General features: G+C 38.3%; 1 non-coding gene across 1 annotated transcript; it reads right to left on the bottom strand.

The window, feature by feature from the left end:
• Window positions 1–2,329: 2,329 nt before the first annotated feature.
• Window positions 2,330–2,436, bottom strand: LOC150012624 (U6 spliceosomal RNA). Its single transcript, XR_016510905.1, has one exon. It is a non-coding gene; the product is annotated as a U6 spliceosomal RNA (small nuclear RNA).
• Between the last annotated feature and the right edge of the window lie 14,310 nt (window positions 2,437–16,746).

Here is a 16,746-nt window from a genome sequence, read left to right as displayed (position 1 = left end):
TAAATCTTTTGCCTTCCTGGTTAAATTTATTCCTAGGTATTTTTTGATGCAATTGTAAATGGGGTTGTTTTCTTAATTTTTTTTTCTAATAATTTGTTTTTGGTGTATAAAAATGCAATTGATTTCTGAATATTAATTTTGTGTCCTGCTATTTTACTGTATTCATTTATCAGTTCTAGTAGTTCTTTGGTGGAATCTTATTTGTTATCATGTCTTTTGCAAATATTGACAGTTTTATTCTCCTTTTCCAATTCAGGTGCCTTTTGTTTCTTTTACTTGTCTGATTGCTGTGGTTAGGACTTACAATACTATGTTGAAAAAAGTGGTGAAAGTAAGCATTTTTTGTCTTGTCTCTGATCTTAAAGAAAACATTTTTAGCTTTTATCCACTGAGTATAATGTTAGCTATGAGTTTGTCATATATGGCCTTTATTATGTTGAGGTATGTTTCCTCTATTCCCACTTTGCTGAGAGTTTCTATCATAACTGGTTATTGAGTTTTGTCTATTTTTCTGTGTCTATTAATATGTTAATATAATTTTTATGTTTCATTTTGTTTATGTGGTATATTACATTAATTGATTTGTATGATCCTTTTAATGTTGTGCTGAATTATTTTACTAGTATCTGTATTACATTTAAAACTTTGCATCTATGTTCATCAGGAATACTTTGTAATGTTTTTGCCTGGTTTTTAGATCATGATAATGCTGGCCTTGTAAAATGAACTTGAAATTTTTGAAATCATTTGAGAATGATAGGTGTTAATTGTTTTGAATGTTTGGTAAAATTTACCTGTGAAGCCATCTATTCCAGGACTTAGTTTGTTGGGAATTTTTAACTACTGATTTGAATTCATAGGTGGTAGTATATCTGTTTAGATTTTCTTTTGGTAATAGACCTATTATTTTATTATTTTATTTTTATTGTATTTTAGAGATCTGTTCAGATTTTCTATTTCCTCTTGATTCAGACTTGAAAGACTGTTTCTTGGAGTTATCTATTCAACTTATTGTTATATAATTGTTTGAAGTACTTTTTATAATAATTTATACTTATGTGATGTCAACTGTCACTAATTCTTTTTCATTTCTGATTTTATTTATTTAGGTCCTCTCTAATTTTTTCTTTATAAGTCTAGTTATAAGTTTATTAATTTTGTTTATCTTTTCAATAATACAGCTTTTGTTTTCATTGATTTTTTATTTTTATTTTTTAAACTCTACTTCATTTATTTCTGCTCTAATTTTAATTCTTTTCTTCCTTTACTCCCTGTGGGCTTTGTTTGTTGTTCTTCTTCTAATTGTTTTAAGTGTAAGTTTAAATCATTTATTTGAGATCTTTCTTGTTTCTTGAGGTAGGCTTGTATCATTATGAACTTTCACTTAGTACTTATTTTGCTGTGTTCCATAGATTTTGGGTCACTGTGTTTTCATGTTTATTTGTCTCAAGGTATGTTTTTATTTTTTCTTTGATCTCATTTTAACCAATTCATTGTTTAGTAACATGCTCTTTAGCTTTCAGGTGTTTGTGTGTGTTTCAGTTTTTTTATTGTAATTTCTTTCTAGTTTCACACCATAATGGTTGGAGAAGATGCTTAATATGGTTTCAATCTTCTTAAATTTATTGAGACTTGTTTTGTGGCCTAATATGTGGACCATCCTAAAATATGTTCTTTGTGCACTTAAAAAAGAATGTGTTATTCTGCTTCTTTGGGATGAAATGCTCTCAAATTAAATCCATCTGGTCTAATGTGTCATTTAAAGCTGCTATGTCCTTGTTGATTTTCTGTCTGGAAGATCTAGCCATTGATGTCAATGGGTGTTAACGTTTCCTACTATGACTGTCTTATGTTAAATTTCTCCTTTTATGTTTATCAAAATTTGCTTTATATATTTAGGTGCTTCTATGTTGGTTGCATAAATATTTCCAAGGATTATATCCTCTTGTTGGATTTATATATACCTTTACCATTATATAATATTCTTCTTTGCCTCTTATTGTAGCTTTTGTTTTAAAGTCTACTCTGTCTGATGTAAGTATTTCTACCCTAGCTTTTCTTCATTTCCATTGGGTTAAAATCTTTTTCCATACTTTTATTTGCAGTCTCTGTGTGTCTTTTGGTCTGAAATGGGTCTCTTGTAGACATCATATATATGGTCTGTTTTCTTATCCATTCAGTTACCGTATGTCTTTTGATTGAAGCATTTAACCCATTTATATTTAAAGTTGTTATTAATGATACATAGTATACATAGTTAGTACCACTTTATTATTCATATTTATATTCCTTTTTAAATTCTTAGAGAATTTCCTTTAACATTTCTTGTAATAACATAGAATGCTTCATGAATTTGTATGTCCTTCTTGTGCAGGAGCCATGCTAATCTTCTCTATATAATTCCAGTTTCAGTATATGTGCTGCCAAAGTGAGCATACATTGTTGGATTTGATTAGCAAGATATTTGTTTATAAGTATTGCATCTATGTTTATGAGGAGCACTGGTTATTTGTATGATGTGTTTTTATTTTCATTTAATTTTAAGTGCTTTTCAGTTTTTATCTGTTGATTATATAAAATTGTTATTTAGATTTTAAAAACTATTTTATATTGACTTCTAATTTATTTCCATTTTGGTTTTATAGCCTAGAATTAAGTTTTCCAGATAAAATATAGAATGGTCAGTCAATTTGAATTTTAGATAAACATCAAATAATTATTTTTAGTATAAGTTTATTTTAACTATAACATGGGGCATAATTATATTAAAAATATTATTTTATAAAGAGAATGAAAAGATAAGCCACAGACAAGTACAGGAGAAAATGCTAAAGGCACATCTGATAAGGAATATAATCTAAAATATACAAAGAACTCTTAAAACTCAACAGTAAGAAAACAAGCCACTAAATTTAAAAAATTGGCTGACTATTTTAAGAGACCTCCACAAGAAGAATATACTGATGGCAGATAAGCATATGAAAAGTTATTTCACATCCTGTGTCATCAGAAAGTATAAATTAAAATGACAGTATACCATTGTGTACCTATTAAATGGCCATAGTAATCCAGGACACTTACAAACCAAGTGCTAGTGAAGATGTGGAGCAGCAGAAACTCATTCACTGCTGGTAGGAATGCAAAATGTTCCCGAGATTTTGGAACACCGTTTTCTGATTTCTCATAAAACGAAACATACTCTTACCATAAAATTTGGCAATCACATTCCTTGGTATTTATCCAAAGGAGTTGAACATTTATATTCACACAAAGCCTGCAGAAGGATGTTTAGAGCAGCTTTATTCATCATTGTCAAAACATGGAAGAAATAAGATGTCCTTCAGTAGGTAATAAATAGCTTGTGGTACATTCGGACAATAGAACAGTATTCAAAACTAAGAGGAAACGAACTATCAGGCCATGAGATGTCATGGAGGAAACTTAAATAAATATCATAAAGTGAATGAAGGCAATCTGAAAAGTCTACATATAATTCCAACTGGATGACATTCTGGAAAAGGCAAAATTATGGAGATAATAAAAAGATCAAAGGTTTCTAAGGATTAGTGGAGAAGAAAGGATAAATAGGAAGAGCACAGAGGATCTTTATGGCAGGGAAAACATTCTGAATGGTGCTATAGTGATAGATACATGTTATTATACATTTACTCAAACCCATAGATTGTACAAAACCAAAAGTAAATCCTAATGTCAACTATGAACTTAAGGTGATAATGACCTATCAGTGTAGGTTCATTAACTGAAAGGAGTGTACCACTTTAGTGGGGATGTTTATAATGAGGGAGGCTATGCATTTGGGGAAGGGGCACAAAATATATGGGATACCTCTCTACTTTCATATTTGCTGTGAATCTAAAACTGCTTTAAAAATAAAGTCTTTAATAAAAAATAAACATCATTTCATGTTTATTTGAAATGCAAATGTAATTGTCTTATTTTTATGCTGTTATTAAACTGACAATCTCACCTAAATATGGTTTCTCTTGGTAAATGTTCCCTATTGGTATTTAAAAAATAAATATATATTCTGTTGTTGAGTGGATTGTTCCCTAAAAATTAATTAAATTTGATTGGTAGTGTTTTTCAGTCTACCTTATCTTTTCTGATTATCTGCTTACTTGTTTTATTAATAATTAAGAGGGGTATTGACATTTATTATACTTTTGGACTGGTGTGTCTCTTCTTACAGTTCTATCAGTTTTTGCTTCAAGTATTTGAAGCTCTGTTATAAATGAATAAGCATTTAGAACTGTTGGGTTTTCTTGATGAATTGACCCCTTTATTATTACAAATTGAGATTATTTTCCTTTAGAAAATATTCTTTCCTCTAAAATATACTTTAGCTGTAATAGCATAGCCTCTTTTAATGAGCTTTAGCATGACAGTTTTCTCTACTTTTTACTATTATTCTTTTACTTTTATCTTATTTGTGTCTTTATACTGTATTTAACATGAGTTTCCTGTAGTGTATACTTGGGTCTTGTTTTTTTATACCCAATGTGCCTATTTGCCTATTTGTTCCTTTTAATGAGGATGGTTAGACTATTTACATTTGATGTGATTATTAAATAGAAACAAATAGCATGATAATAGACATACCTAATTATATTAGCTTCTCCATTCTTCATTGTAGATTTTTTCTTATTTTTCTGCCATCTTATGGACTAAGTATATTTTATGATCCATTTTATCTTCTTGTTTGGTTTTATAGTTATAACTCCTTGTTTTGTTACTAAAGTGGCTATTTTATGATTTCACATCTTCAACTCACCATAGTCTACCTGGAAGTGATATCATACCATATCATGTAAAATTCAAGGATAGTAATATAATATACTTTCATATTTTCCCTCCATTATAGAGTTAACTTTTATATGTGCTATAAACCTCATACTACATTATATTTTTCCTAACCTAAAATGTAATCCCTCCAAATATAGGCATAGTATCTACATTGCTTACTGCTTAATGCCCATTGCCAACTGTACAGCCTTATATAAAATAATTACCTAGTAAGTATTTTGGGGAGCTTTTGGAAAATACTCCTCCTTGGAGACAATATAACGAAGTACACTCTGAAATCTGAGACCAGCCTTCCATGTGGTGATGTACCTCTACTTGTACTAGTATAATGTAAACACAGATATTAACCCCTTATCAGAGCTGTTGTTTGCAAATATCATCTCCCAAACCATTGGTTGCCTTTTTATTTTGTTGTTAGTTTCTTTTGCTATGCAGAAGCTTTTGCATATAGTCTCAATTTATTTTTGCCTTCACATACATCCCTTGCCTTTGGGGTCAAATTCATAAAACATTCTCTATAATCAAGGTCCATAAGTTTAGTACCTATGTTTTAATCTGTGTAATTTATTGTTTCAGATCTTATATTGAGGTCTGATCCATTTTGAATTAACTTTTGTACATGGGAACATTCTCTTGCATGTGGCTTTCCAATGTTTCCAGCACCATTTATTGAAGAGGCTTTCTTTTCTCCATTGTGTGTTTTGGTTCCTTTGACAAAAATCATTGGTCATATACATGTGGTTTTATTTCTGGACTCTCAATTCTGTTCCATTGGTCTGTGTGTCTCTTTTTCTTCCAATACCAAGCTGTTTCGATCATGGTAGCCCTGTAGTATAATTTGAGGTGAAGTTGCATGATCCTTCCAGCTTCGCTCTTTTCTCAGTATTGCTTTGGCTCTACAGGGTCTTTTGTGCTTCAATATAAATCTAATGATATATATATATATTTTGTTCTGTTTCTTTTAAAACTAACATTGGGGTATTGGCTGCTGTTGCTCAATGGTTTGGGCATCTTTCCACAAACCAAGAGGTTACCAATTCAATTCCTGGTCTGGGCACATGCCTGTGTTGCAGGCCTGGTCCCTAGTTGGAAGTGTGTGAGAGGCAACTGATTGATGTTTCTCTCACACATCAATGTTTCTCTCCGTATCTTTCTCCCTCCTTTCCACTCTCTCCAAAAATAAAAATAAATTTTAAAAAAGGACATTGGAATTTTCTCAGGGATTGCATTAAATCTGCATGTTTCTTTAGGAAATGTGGCCATTTTAACTATGTTGATTCTTCCAATCCATGAACATGTAATATCTTTCCATTTCATTGTGTCTTTTTCAATCTCTTTTAATAATGCATTGTAGTTTTCAGTATATAGCTCCTTCACATCCTTTGTTAAGTTTATTCCTATTTTATTCTTTTGGTTGTAATTGCGAAAGAAATTTTTTTAAGTTCTTTTTCTGAAATTTTATTGTTAGTATACAGGAAAGCAGTGGATTTTTGTACATTGATTTTATATTCTTCAACTTTACTGTATTTGTTTATTGTTTCAAATAATTTTTCTAGCAGAGTCTTTAGGGTCTTTTATATACAGAATCGTGTCATCTGTAAAAAAGTGATACTTTTACTTCATTATTTCCAATTCGAATGCCTTTTACTTCTTTCTCTTATCTGATTGCTGTTGTACTTCCAGTACTGTATTGTATAAGAGTGGTGAAAGTGCGCATCCCTGTCTTGTTCCCAATCTTAAGGGAAATCTTTTTGGTTTTTCTCCATTGAATATGATGTTTGTTATGGGTTTGTCATATATGGTTTTTATTATGTTGAGGTATATTCCCTCTATTTCCACTTTGCTAAGAATTTTTCCCATAACTGGGTGCTGAATTTTGTCAAATGCCTTTTCTACATCTATTAACATTTTTATATAATTTTACCCCTCATTTTTTTCACCACTTCTCTAAGGTGAATTTCTGGTAGGGATACTTCAGTGTCAAGGTTAAAGTATGTTTCTAGAACATATTATCATGACCATTGGCACATATTTTTTGAACAGCATGTATGCTGTTCCAAGACCCTACCCCAACTATCTTAGGATTCACTGCAGCAATATCCCCCCAACCCTTCCCATTCAGGGTTCACCCACTTGTGGGATCTTATGATCACTGACTTCTAAATAATGATTAATATACTGTCTCTTCTTCACTGATAGTTTCTAAAAATATATACCTTCCTTGACAGTCTTCAGAGATAGAAGGCCAGTCTTTTCTGCTGTTCAAAAGTATATTAAGCATTCACCGAGGGGGAAGGTGTGGGCTGTTGTACATGTGTATTAAGGCTAAGCTACAAGGTAGGTGACAGAGCTCATCTCCTCAAACTTCATCAGGGAGGAAAGGGGTTTTTAAGGAAAGGGGGCACATGGGGACATGATATTTGTCAACAAGAGCTCCAGGGGACTGGCCACCTTGAAAGTCAAAGTGTTACAGAACCCCTGGGCTGCTCCAATTGAAACAGAACCCACGGGCTGTTTTGTTAGGGGCCCGATTGCCCGCCACCAGAATTACAACTCTCAATACCAGAGTTTAGTGAAAAGAAAAAGAGTTGTTTATTTAATAGTTATATAGACTTAGATTTGTGGATTTCTGCCATTAAGTCTTATGTTCCTTAAAAACGCCCACAAACACATATCTTTGCCTCTCCCTACCAAACCAGGCTAGTTTTAGAAAAGTTAGAGATACCGTTTCCCCACTTTCTAAACACAGTTTAGCTTTACCAGTAGCTGCCAATCATTCAATTCTGATTGGGAAGGCCTTTCAGTGTTGTGGTGTCCACCAGCTTTTAATCCAAAACTGCGTGAATTCCCAGCCTTTCCTTTCCAAAACCACATGGTCAGTTCTTTGTAATCCGCATGGAGAACTTTTCAAAAACGCATGGTCAGTGTCCCCCGTTAAATCCACATTGTCAGCCTTTTTCAAAGCAGCATGGTCAGACCCTCCTTTCTAATCCACATAGAGAACTTAGTTAAAATGTCTGCCGCTTATTTTTAAATCCTTGACTGCGTCCTGTGACGCAGTTGGCTTGATCCTCAGTTCTGACCATTCACAGAACCTCACACAGGATCTGTGTGCTTTTTCCATACCATCCCACGGTCCAAAACCCCTACCCTCTCCTTGAGGCCTTGGATGCATTCAAGCCATTTGCCTAACAAAGACACTAGCCCCTAGACTCAGGCAGCGAAGGCATTCTGAAAGCTGCTTCCTTCTCCCTATCCCCCAGCCACAAGCTCTGGGGTTTTTTGGGCACCCCCCTTTCTGTAACAAAAGGAAGCAATCAGTAAAAGCTGAACTAACTCCCTCTTTCCCTGCTAAGCACAAGACCTGAGAAACCCAAATCCCAAGCACCCAACACAGTACACAGAAGACTTCACTCTTATTATGAAACATTTATTAAGGTGAATCAATATTCACAAGGAAGGAATTATTTGGGGATGGAAAACTTTTTCCCTTGGAAAGTCTGCAGAATCATTTTTGTCTAAATACTAGAGCTGGATCTCTGAACACAATACCTTCAGCAGTGCCAAGAGCAGCTTGAGGCCCACAAGGGGGGTTTGCATGGGGCCCAGTCCACTTATGGTGACAGATTGGGGGTGCTTCTGACATAACAGGTAGTCCTTTAATGCCCCAACTTTCTGGGGTTGTCTTTCCTTGTCTCTAAACACAGGTTCTTTGTGGCAGGACTTGGTATTTGTCACTTTACAAGAGGGAGCCCTGGAATTGAAAGGACGCCACTGGAAAGGCTCCATCCAGGCCTGTGATACTGCCTTTTGCTGAGCTTTCCCAGACTCTTGAGAACTATTGGTATCTATTGTCTGCCAACTCCCCAGAGTCTCCTCTAGAAACTTCCCAATATCTGTCATGACTTTCTGAGTTTCTGTCATCCCATTAAAGGAAGCTCCACTTTTAACTGGGCCTCTGCTCTGTGCAGATGCTATGGGGCTGTCCTTTTCCTAGGAGTCTTCTTGCTTTTTATATTTTAGCATAGGATAAAGCCATTGGAAAAAGAAAAGTGGTTCATTTTATTTCTGAAAAGGCTATGAAAATGAGACTGTACATTCTGAGATAAGCTCTGGGGACACTTGCTCCCAAGAATCTCCTCTAATGCCATGCCCCAAGTAGGTAATATCTTTTTCTAGGTTGGGATGTTCCCAGCCCTGCATACCCTCCACCAGGTTCTTCTGATATGGAGCCTGTGGGCTCACCTTCTTTGCAGCTGATGGGAACTTGTTACCCTGGCACAACCTTAAGACATGATTAGGAACCCAAGGCTTCTGCCACTGCTCCATACTTCCTGCTCTGTCCTCCAGATAGACATGCAGTACCATCTCCACACTGGAGACATCCTGAGCATGAGGCAGGGAGGCTTTGCAAATCAAGCTGTTTGAGTCACGGGACATGTCAGTGGGTTGGCCTTGGGCCTGGCTATGCTCCCTGCGCTCCTATTTAGACTTTTAAGTCAGCCATGATTTTCCTCATAAGCTCTCACTCTGGAGAACTGATATCTTTGCTGAAGGGGGAAGGGGTTTTCAGTGATCATAATAGTAACTCCTTTACCCTCGTTCTCATTTATTCTTTGCGAGGTTCCCAGCTTGCCTGTTGTCAAGAAGTCACTAGTTTTGGATTGAAGAGCATCAAGCTCCTCACCCCTGGACATGTTTGCCATGAAAGCAGGTTCTGATTTCTTCTCCATATTTTTTCCCTGTCACATACCTGCTCTATCACTGGGATGCACGCTCTTATCCTTTGGCTCTTGGCCAGCCACAGATTGCCTTGTGGGCAGCTTTGGAGGTGAATGTTGGCTGTTGGAGAATGTCTCTGAATTGTGCTGTTTGTGACAGGCAGAAAGTCTGTGTGGAATCCCCAATTCTCTGAACCTCCTCTGCAAGCCTGTGGTGGACATCAGAGGGTGATTGTCTCAGGGTCCCCTGTCCTTCCTTGCCCACAAGTGAGGTGACAGAGAGAGGATGATTGAGGATGGCTTCTGAAGTTGCTATTCCCACTTTGCCTTTTTGAAGAGATTCAGAGCTCCCTCTCAGGGACGTGAAGCCCCCAATTCTGGAGTCTATCTCAGGAATCAGGTTGTTTTTAAGGAGTAAGAGTTGGAACCAAACATAGAATGGGAGGAAGTATCTTTCAATTTAAAGATCTCTATAGAGTCTTCAAGGACCTTGACAGGAAGGCCCCACAATATCCTCACAGCAAGTGCACTGGACTCAAGGAATAAAAGCTCCTAGAACTAATTCAAGCAGTACTACACACCCACTGATGGTGGCAAAATTCTTTTATTTTAGTGTGGAAACTCACAGAAGCTACTTGAAAGCATGCCATGAACTGTTCACAGTTGTAGGGATCCGATTCTCACTAAGTTCTTCAAATTTCTTAATCAGGTGCACTACCAGGGCATTTCCTACTTTTTTCTGGCTTTCACGCTGCCCTAACAGACTCGTTATAAAACTGTCCAGGTCTTTCTCACAGTCATACCGTGCATCCTTATTTGAAGGCAAGGTGGAAGATAATGAGTCTTTTGCATGAGCTTCCTCACAGAAAAAATCTGAAGTTGACACTCTTTGATGGTCAATGCCTTTGGGGGACACGAGTGGACAGTGCACCAGTGCTGCCTGGAGATGAGTTCTCCAGAGCAGTCTTTGATGACATATAAACTGACTTAGGTGGAGTCACAGTCAGTTTAGTGAGAATCGGTCTGGTGAAGTCTGGTGGTGGTAAAACAGACGAGGGGTTGATGTCTTGGGCCATGGAGGAGTCAAGGAAGATGGTATTCAGGGTCAGAGGGGCTTCTACACTCGTACTGTCATGGGATGGGAGAGAGTGAAGGTCAATGGTTTGAGCTGTGGAATGACCCGCTGGGATTTCAGACTCCAAGGAAGGAGAAGGCCCTGGTGGCAGAGAGTGAACCGATGGTAATCATGATGGGTTAGGGGAGAGAATGAAGGGGGATGATGGGAGAGACTCCGGCAGAGAAGGTGGTGTTAGGTCTCCTCTGAAAGCGACTGTTGAGAAGGCAGAAGAGTCAGTGAATGATGTCTCAGACACAGCAGCTGAGGAAGCCACAGGGGACACAGAGTGAGCAGAATCCTCCAGGGTCAGTGAGATCAGTAGCTGTTCCATCTCCCTGGTTGCGTTGTTACAGATCTCACAGGAGGGGTCTGGACATAGCATCCGACGGAACTGGGTGGAATCATGATGCTAGCCCACGGGGCTGCAGGAGACAGGAGGTACAAAGCTGCAGCCAGGACCAGAACAAGGAAAGGAGAACCTACTTGCCTATGGCGGTGGGGCCCCCTGAAGCCTACTGCCCTTTCACAAGTGCCTCACATCCACGACTTCACAATGTACACAGTAGCACTCACCTTAGGCCTTCATTCACATCTCTGTTTCTATGGCAACCCACTCCCATGACTATGGAAGGCTGCACTGAATCCCTAAAATTGCATAGAACATGCTAAAGAGTATCAGAAAAAAGGCAGAAAAACAAGTCACCTTTTCATGATAGAAATCAGCATCTCTTTCTCCTCCTTTTCCCTCTGGTAGCAACTCCAATCTGGGAAACAAGGAGAGAGGTTATGTGGGATGAAGGTAAAAGCACAGGTATTACAGAGGAGTCCCTTTATGGGAGACCATTGGCATATTAGTCTCTGAAAGCCTCAAGAAGCAGTAGATGAAGTCAAATGGTCAATGATAATGTTTAAATGGTTCCCTGTGTGTGTTGCTTCATTTATTAACTATTTTCACTTACATTATTCATTTGATGCTAAAAACCACTTTGTGAAGCCGAGGGGTCGGTGGTTACATCAAAATACTTTCACAAAGTCAGGAGAGACAAGTTCTGACTCTCAACATCTGGGCAACCCCCATTGCCCAGGTCCACCATGGCTTCATACCCAGGGACAGCAGGGCAGGGAATGTGAGAAATGTCTCAGGTTCTGACCGTCTTCCCCCGAGCCTCTCCTCTGAGGGCTGTATTTCATGAGAGAAACTGTCTGGCAACGGACAGAGATCATGGACCTGGTACCTCATGGAAAGGAGAGAAAGGGTCATGTGGCATAGGCAGAATCTTACATTTTGGTGTCCCACCTTTCCTCCTCCTCTTGGCTCTGCCTCGATGCTGAGAACAAAAGAAAAGGAGGGTTGGGATGCATTTCTGTGATTCCTCTCCCTAGGAAACTCAGACCTTAATTATTCAAGTATTATATGACTAATTAATGAAACTTCGTGTTCATCTTTATAGCAATTTTTTAAAGATATAAAATGTTTTCAGTGTTTTCTTTGAAAAACTGAAAGAAGGATTGTGTCTATGAGATTAATCCTTGGTATTGTCAGTCACAAGTCCTCTGCTTAAGGAGAGCGAGGATCTGAGGCCTCCCAGCTTCTCTCTCAGATAGGACCCTGTAACCTGGAACAGAGCGCAGCTCCAGCCCCTGCTCAGAGGCTCTCAGAAGCTCAGCGCTGCTCTCCTGATCAGTCCAACATCAAGGAAAGCTTGGTCCAGTTATGCCCGACGTTCAAATATGGCTCTTGATGAAGTGCAACAGAACTCTGATCTCTTGTAGAGATCCCAAACTCAGAATAAGCCAACCCAGGACCATGAAATCACTGTTCAGGGTTTTATTGTGGAATCCTCCACCACACCTAGATGGTGTGTGAGCTTTAGATAGTAACCTGAGCCCCCCCTGAAACCCTGGCCCTGCATGGTCTCTCCTAGAAGAGTGATGTTCTTATCCTCCCCTCAGACGTCCCATCTTAGGGGTCTCTCTGACCCAACTAAACTCCTTTAGAAATGTGGGACTAGAAATGTAAACAACAATAATGAATCTCTGCTGGGGCTCACAAAGGGTTCCTTACCTTTTGTATGTGTTTATTTTCACCAACAGGTGAGGTTAGTAGAATTAGTCCCTGGAAGCAGAGGAAGAGGAGGAGGAGCAACCACAACACAGAGGTGTAAATTAGGGTGTGGTTGCAATCTAAATAGTCTGAGCTGAGGCTCAGATAAAACTCTAAAAGGCTATTCAGAAATAGACTGAATGTCATCTTCTGAATGGCAAAGCTGCTTGAAGCAACTGAGCTCTGAGAGGGCAGACTCCTGACTTTTATTGCCAAGCCTGCCTCAGAGGGCACTGATGAGTCACAAAAGGTTTTTGGGGTGAGGGTGGGGGGGAGGACACACCTTCAAGAGAGTGTGTCTATGGCCCCTCCCTACACCCATCTTGGCACCGTAGGTCCCTCTGCTCTGTCATGTTGTTTTCCAACCCACCTTAATGTATTTACCTTAATGAAATATTCTGATTGTTCCATGTGTAACCCCATAATTACTTGAGTCCCTCCCCCTTTAATGTTTGGAGACCTTGACTTAGGTCACCAGGTCCACTACCTTGAAAATCTGAAATACTGCCTGGAATTTGCTTGTGCCCAGACATTTATACTCAGGAACTTGTATGTCCTCAAACCTGTCTTTTCTATAGAATGTTTTTGCTTACATGAACCTGTATACAGAATTTAAAGATATTTTATGTTTATTTAGTTCTGTGAATGTTGAGTATCAAATATTCCTGTTTCAGTAAGTTATAAATGAGTAATAAAGGTTTAAAATGTGTTCTCTGCAGGAATACATCTCACGTAATTTATATGTATAACCCCTGGAGTTTGTAATTAAGTTCTCCCCAGAGCATTTCAGGCAGCCATCTGAAGATTCCATTTGTTAGAGTGAAATCCCCATTCAACCCCATTGTGACAAACACGCAGAATAAATCACTGAGACACAGGACTTGAATAGCAAAGTGAGGTATTTATTCACAAGTCTGCAGAGTCGGGGGCATCGCCAGCCAGAAGCATGTGCGTGCAAAGTAGACAAAGAAAACTGGTTTTTCACTAACACGATTAGCTCCCCCTCCCTAATGCGACTAGCTCCCCTGCCCCTCCCCTTCTCCCCCATTTTTCCATTACTGGTTAATCTGGGTTCACAACCTAACGTGATTAAGTACTTAATTAAGGGTGTGATTAACTAAAGGTAATCTAGTTATAGGTCTATCTCCAACTTATTTGCAAAGTTATCTAGCTACATCTTCCCATTTCTCTGTGTTTGGTGATGACAATCTTCCTCCTTTTGATCCCAGAGATATGTGTGAGGAGCTTCGGAATGTCATTTCCTCACCCCTTTTCCGTGATTTATCTGTTAATACTCTCCTACTGGTTTGAATGTCAGAGAAGGAAAACTCTGACTCCAAAAAACCTCCGCTGCCTTGCGGCATACCTCTTCAGGGGAAAGGCTAAGGGAGTAAACCCCGACAGAAAATCCAGAGCCGGAGTCCCTAAGGCGGTTTGACGTTGTAGTCAACACCGGCAACTCCTGCGGCGCACCTGAACCCAAGCTGTATTGACTCCGTCTTTCCCTTGGACCCTTCAGCTGCGAAGAGAGGGGGGGTCTGCTGCATGGGCAACAGCAGACCCTCCATATCACCCTGCCCAGGCTCTGTAGCTTCATCGCAAGATGTCGATTCAACACGGGAGGAGACAGATACCGTGTCACTCCCGAGTCGGACTGCACAGCCATTTTCGGCGGTGCAGATAGACTTTTAAGAAGCTACACCATCGTCTCTCGAGACGGACGGCTGCCGACCGATTTTGGGGATGAGGCAATAAAAGAATGAATGAAAAGACAATATGTTTTATTTTTAATTAATATTGTTTTTGTATTCATCCTCATAAAGGCTTTCATAGACAAATTTTTTAACATATAGTAGAATGCAGTGGTAAGAACTATTTTAGCATACTTCTTTGATTCTTTGATCTGTCAGTTCTCAGTTTAAATTGACTGTATTTTCTCCTCATTATGGTTCATATTTTTCTGCTTCATTGCATGTCTGAAAAACTTGGATTGTATACCATGCAGGATGAACTTTACCTTGTTTGATGCTCGTTATTTTGTATGTCTATATATAGTTTTGAGCTTTATACAAGGACACAGCTGGGTTACATATTCACAGTTTGATCCTTTAAGTCTTTTAATATTTGTTTGGTGGGACCAGAACATCATTTAGTCTAGGGCTAATTATACCTTACTTCTGAAGCAAACCCCTTCTGAGTATTCTAATAAATCACAATGATTATGAAGTTCCCCCTTATGACTTCTTAGAATGTTCACTGTTCCCAGCATTATATGAGCACTGGATGCGAGGGTAACCTGTCGCAAAGATCCCTTGGCATGGATGAAAGAACTGACTCAGAAATGAATTATCTGAGGAGAGAGAAGGGTGAGTGTCTCTCAGAGGAAATCACTGATCACTCTTTTCTCAGTGAGGGTTTTTATTGAGTTTTCTACATGCAGAAATGCATGGAGTAAGCATGCAGACCTCCACCAGATGGTTGGGAGTAAGAACAAAGGGAAGCATAAGTCAGCATAGGGAGATAGGCAGCAAGACTGTGAGGCACCAAGGCATATCATAGAACTCTGGATGTCTCTTTTTACTTAAACATTTCGTTTTCACATTCTACTAGTAAGAATATGAAGCTACACAGAGTAAGCAGGCTACATTAGCTTCAAAGAGTACATTGCATTCCTATACTACTTCTAAAACTCCCTCAGGGTGTGGGACCAGTAGTATGGTATGTGGGGCACGTTTGCCAGCCAGTTAAGGCTTATGGGCCCATGTTTCGGCTCCATGCAGTGGCTACAGCCCTCTGTACCACACATACCAGTCTCCCACAACTGGATAGTGGTCCCTTAAATTCTTTTGGATGGTGCTTTCCTCTACTTAAGGTAGTATTCTCAAATGATGCACCAATCAGTATTCTGATTAGTTTAGGGAACCCTCTTCTCATCTCCAGAATTCTCTATTAAGTTCTTTGCTATCCAATACTCCCCCATTGTGAACTCTAGCTTCCTAGATTTTCCTGGATCCTTAGCTCTCTTTCTTTCAACTCTACCAAGTCTGCCTGGTGTTGAATTCCCTCTCTATTAGCTATTGCTTGGTAACTCTCAAGGCTGTAATCTGGGGCAACCCTAGGGCTTACTTCAGTTGTCTTGCTTTGTTCATGTTCTGATACAATGGTGTCATCCAACATATGTCACTCAGTAATTTGCTTTTTTTTTTTTTACTCAATAATACAACTCCCAGTTCTTTCCATGCTGTTATATGTAAATTAATTAATAATTTTTAGTCACTGTGTCATATTTCATAATTTGAATGTAATAGTTATTTTGCCATTTTTCTTTTTGATGAACGTATTGTCTTTTCCAGTATTTGCTATTGTAAGCTACATGTGGTGACTACCCATGTATATACTTTCTTATGCAATTATTTGGGTATTTCTTTTGGTTAGATAACAAGTTGCTTTTTACTCTACAGAGTCAAAATACCTTTCATTGTGGCCATGTCAATGACACTGTCCCACTAAGATATAGAAGTATAAAAATATCATTTCTTTATAGCTTTATCCCTGATTGATCATATTAAAGGATTAAAACTTAGTTAAAATACCACACGTTATTTTATTTTAGTGACACATATGTTTACCTATTTGCCCATTTTCAATTAGTAAGTTTGTTTTATTATTGTTTTTAAAGGATATATTCTATATATTTCTATATTTTTAAATATTGTGATAGGTCATTTTTTACTTTTTTTGCTATTTTGCCATTTTTGCTTTTTTACTCCAGTGGCAAGTTATTTTGCTCACTTATCCCAGATGCACCAAGAATTTATTAGCTGAAGCCCCCTTGTTAGTTCACCCTGGCTGTTATCTCTATCCCAGATGCATCAAGAATTTACTACCAAGAATTTACTAGCTGAAGTCCCTTTGTTAGCTCACCCTGGCTGTTATCTCTATCCCAGGCGTACTAAGTGCACTCGTCGTCGTCGTCGTCG

The sequence above is a fragment of the Furipterus horrens genome, unplaced genomic scaffold (genome assembly GCF_987537825.1).
Source record: "Furipterus horrens unplaced genomic scaffold, mFurHor1.1.pri manual_scaffold_4, whole genome shotgun sequence".
Classification (NCBI taxonomy): Eukaryota; Metazoa; Chordata; class Mammalia; order Chiroptera; family Furipteridae; genus Furipterus; species Furipterus horrens.
This window is presented reverse-complemented; position numbering and strand designations above follow the sequence as displayed.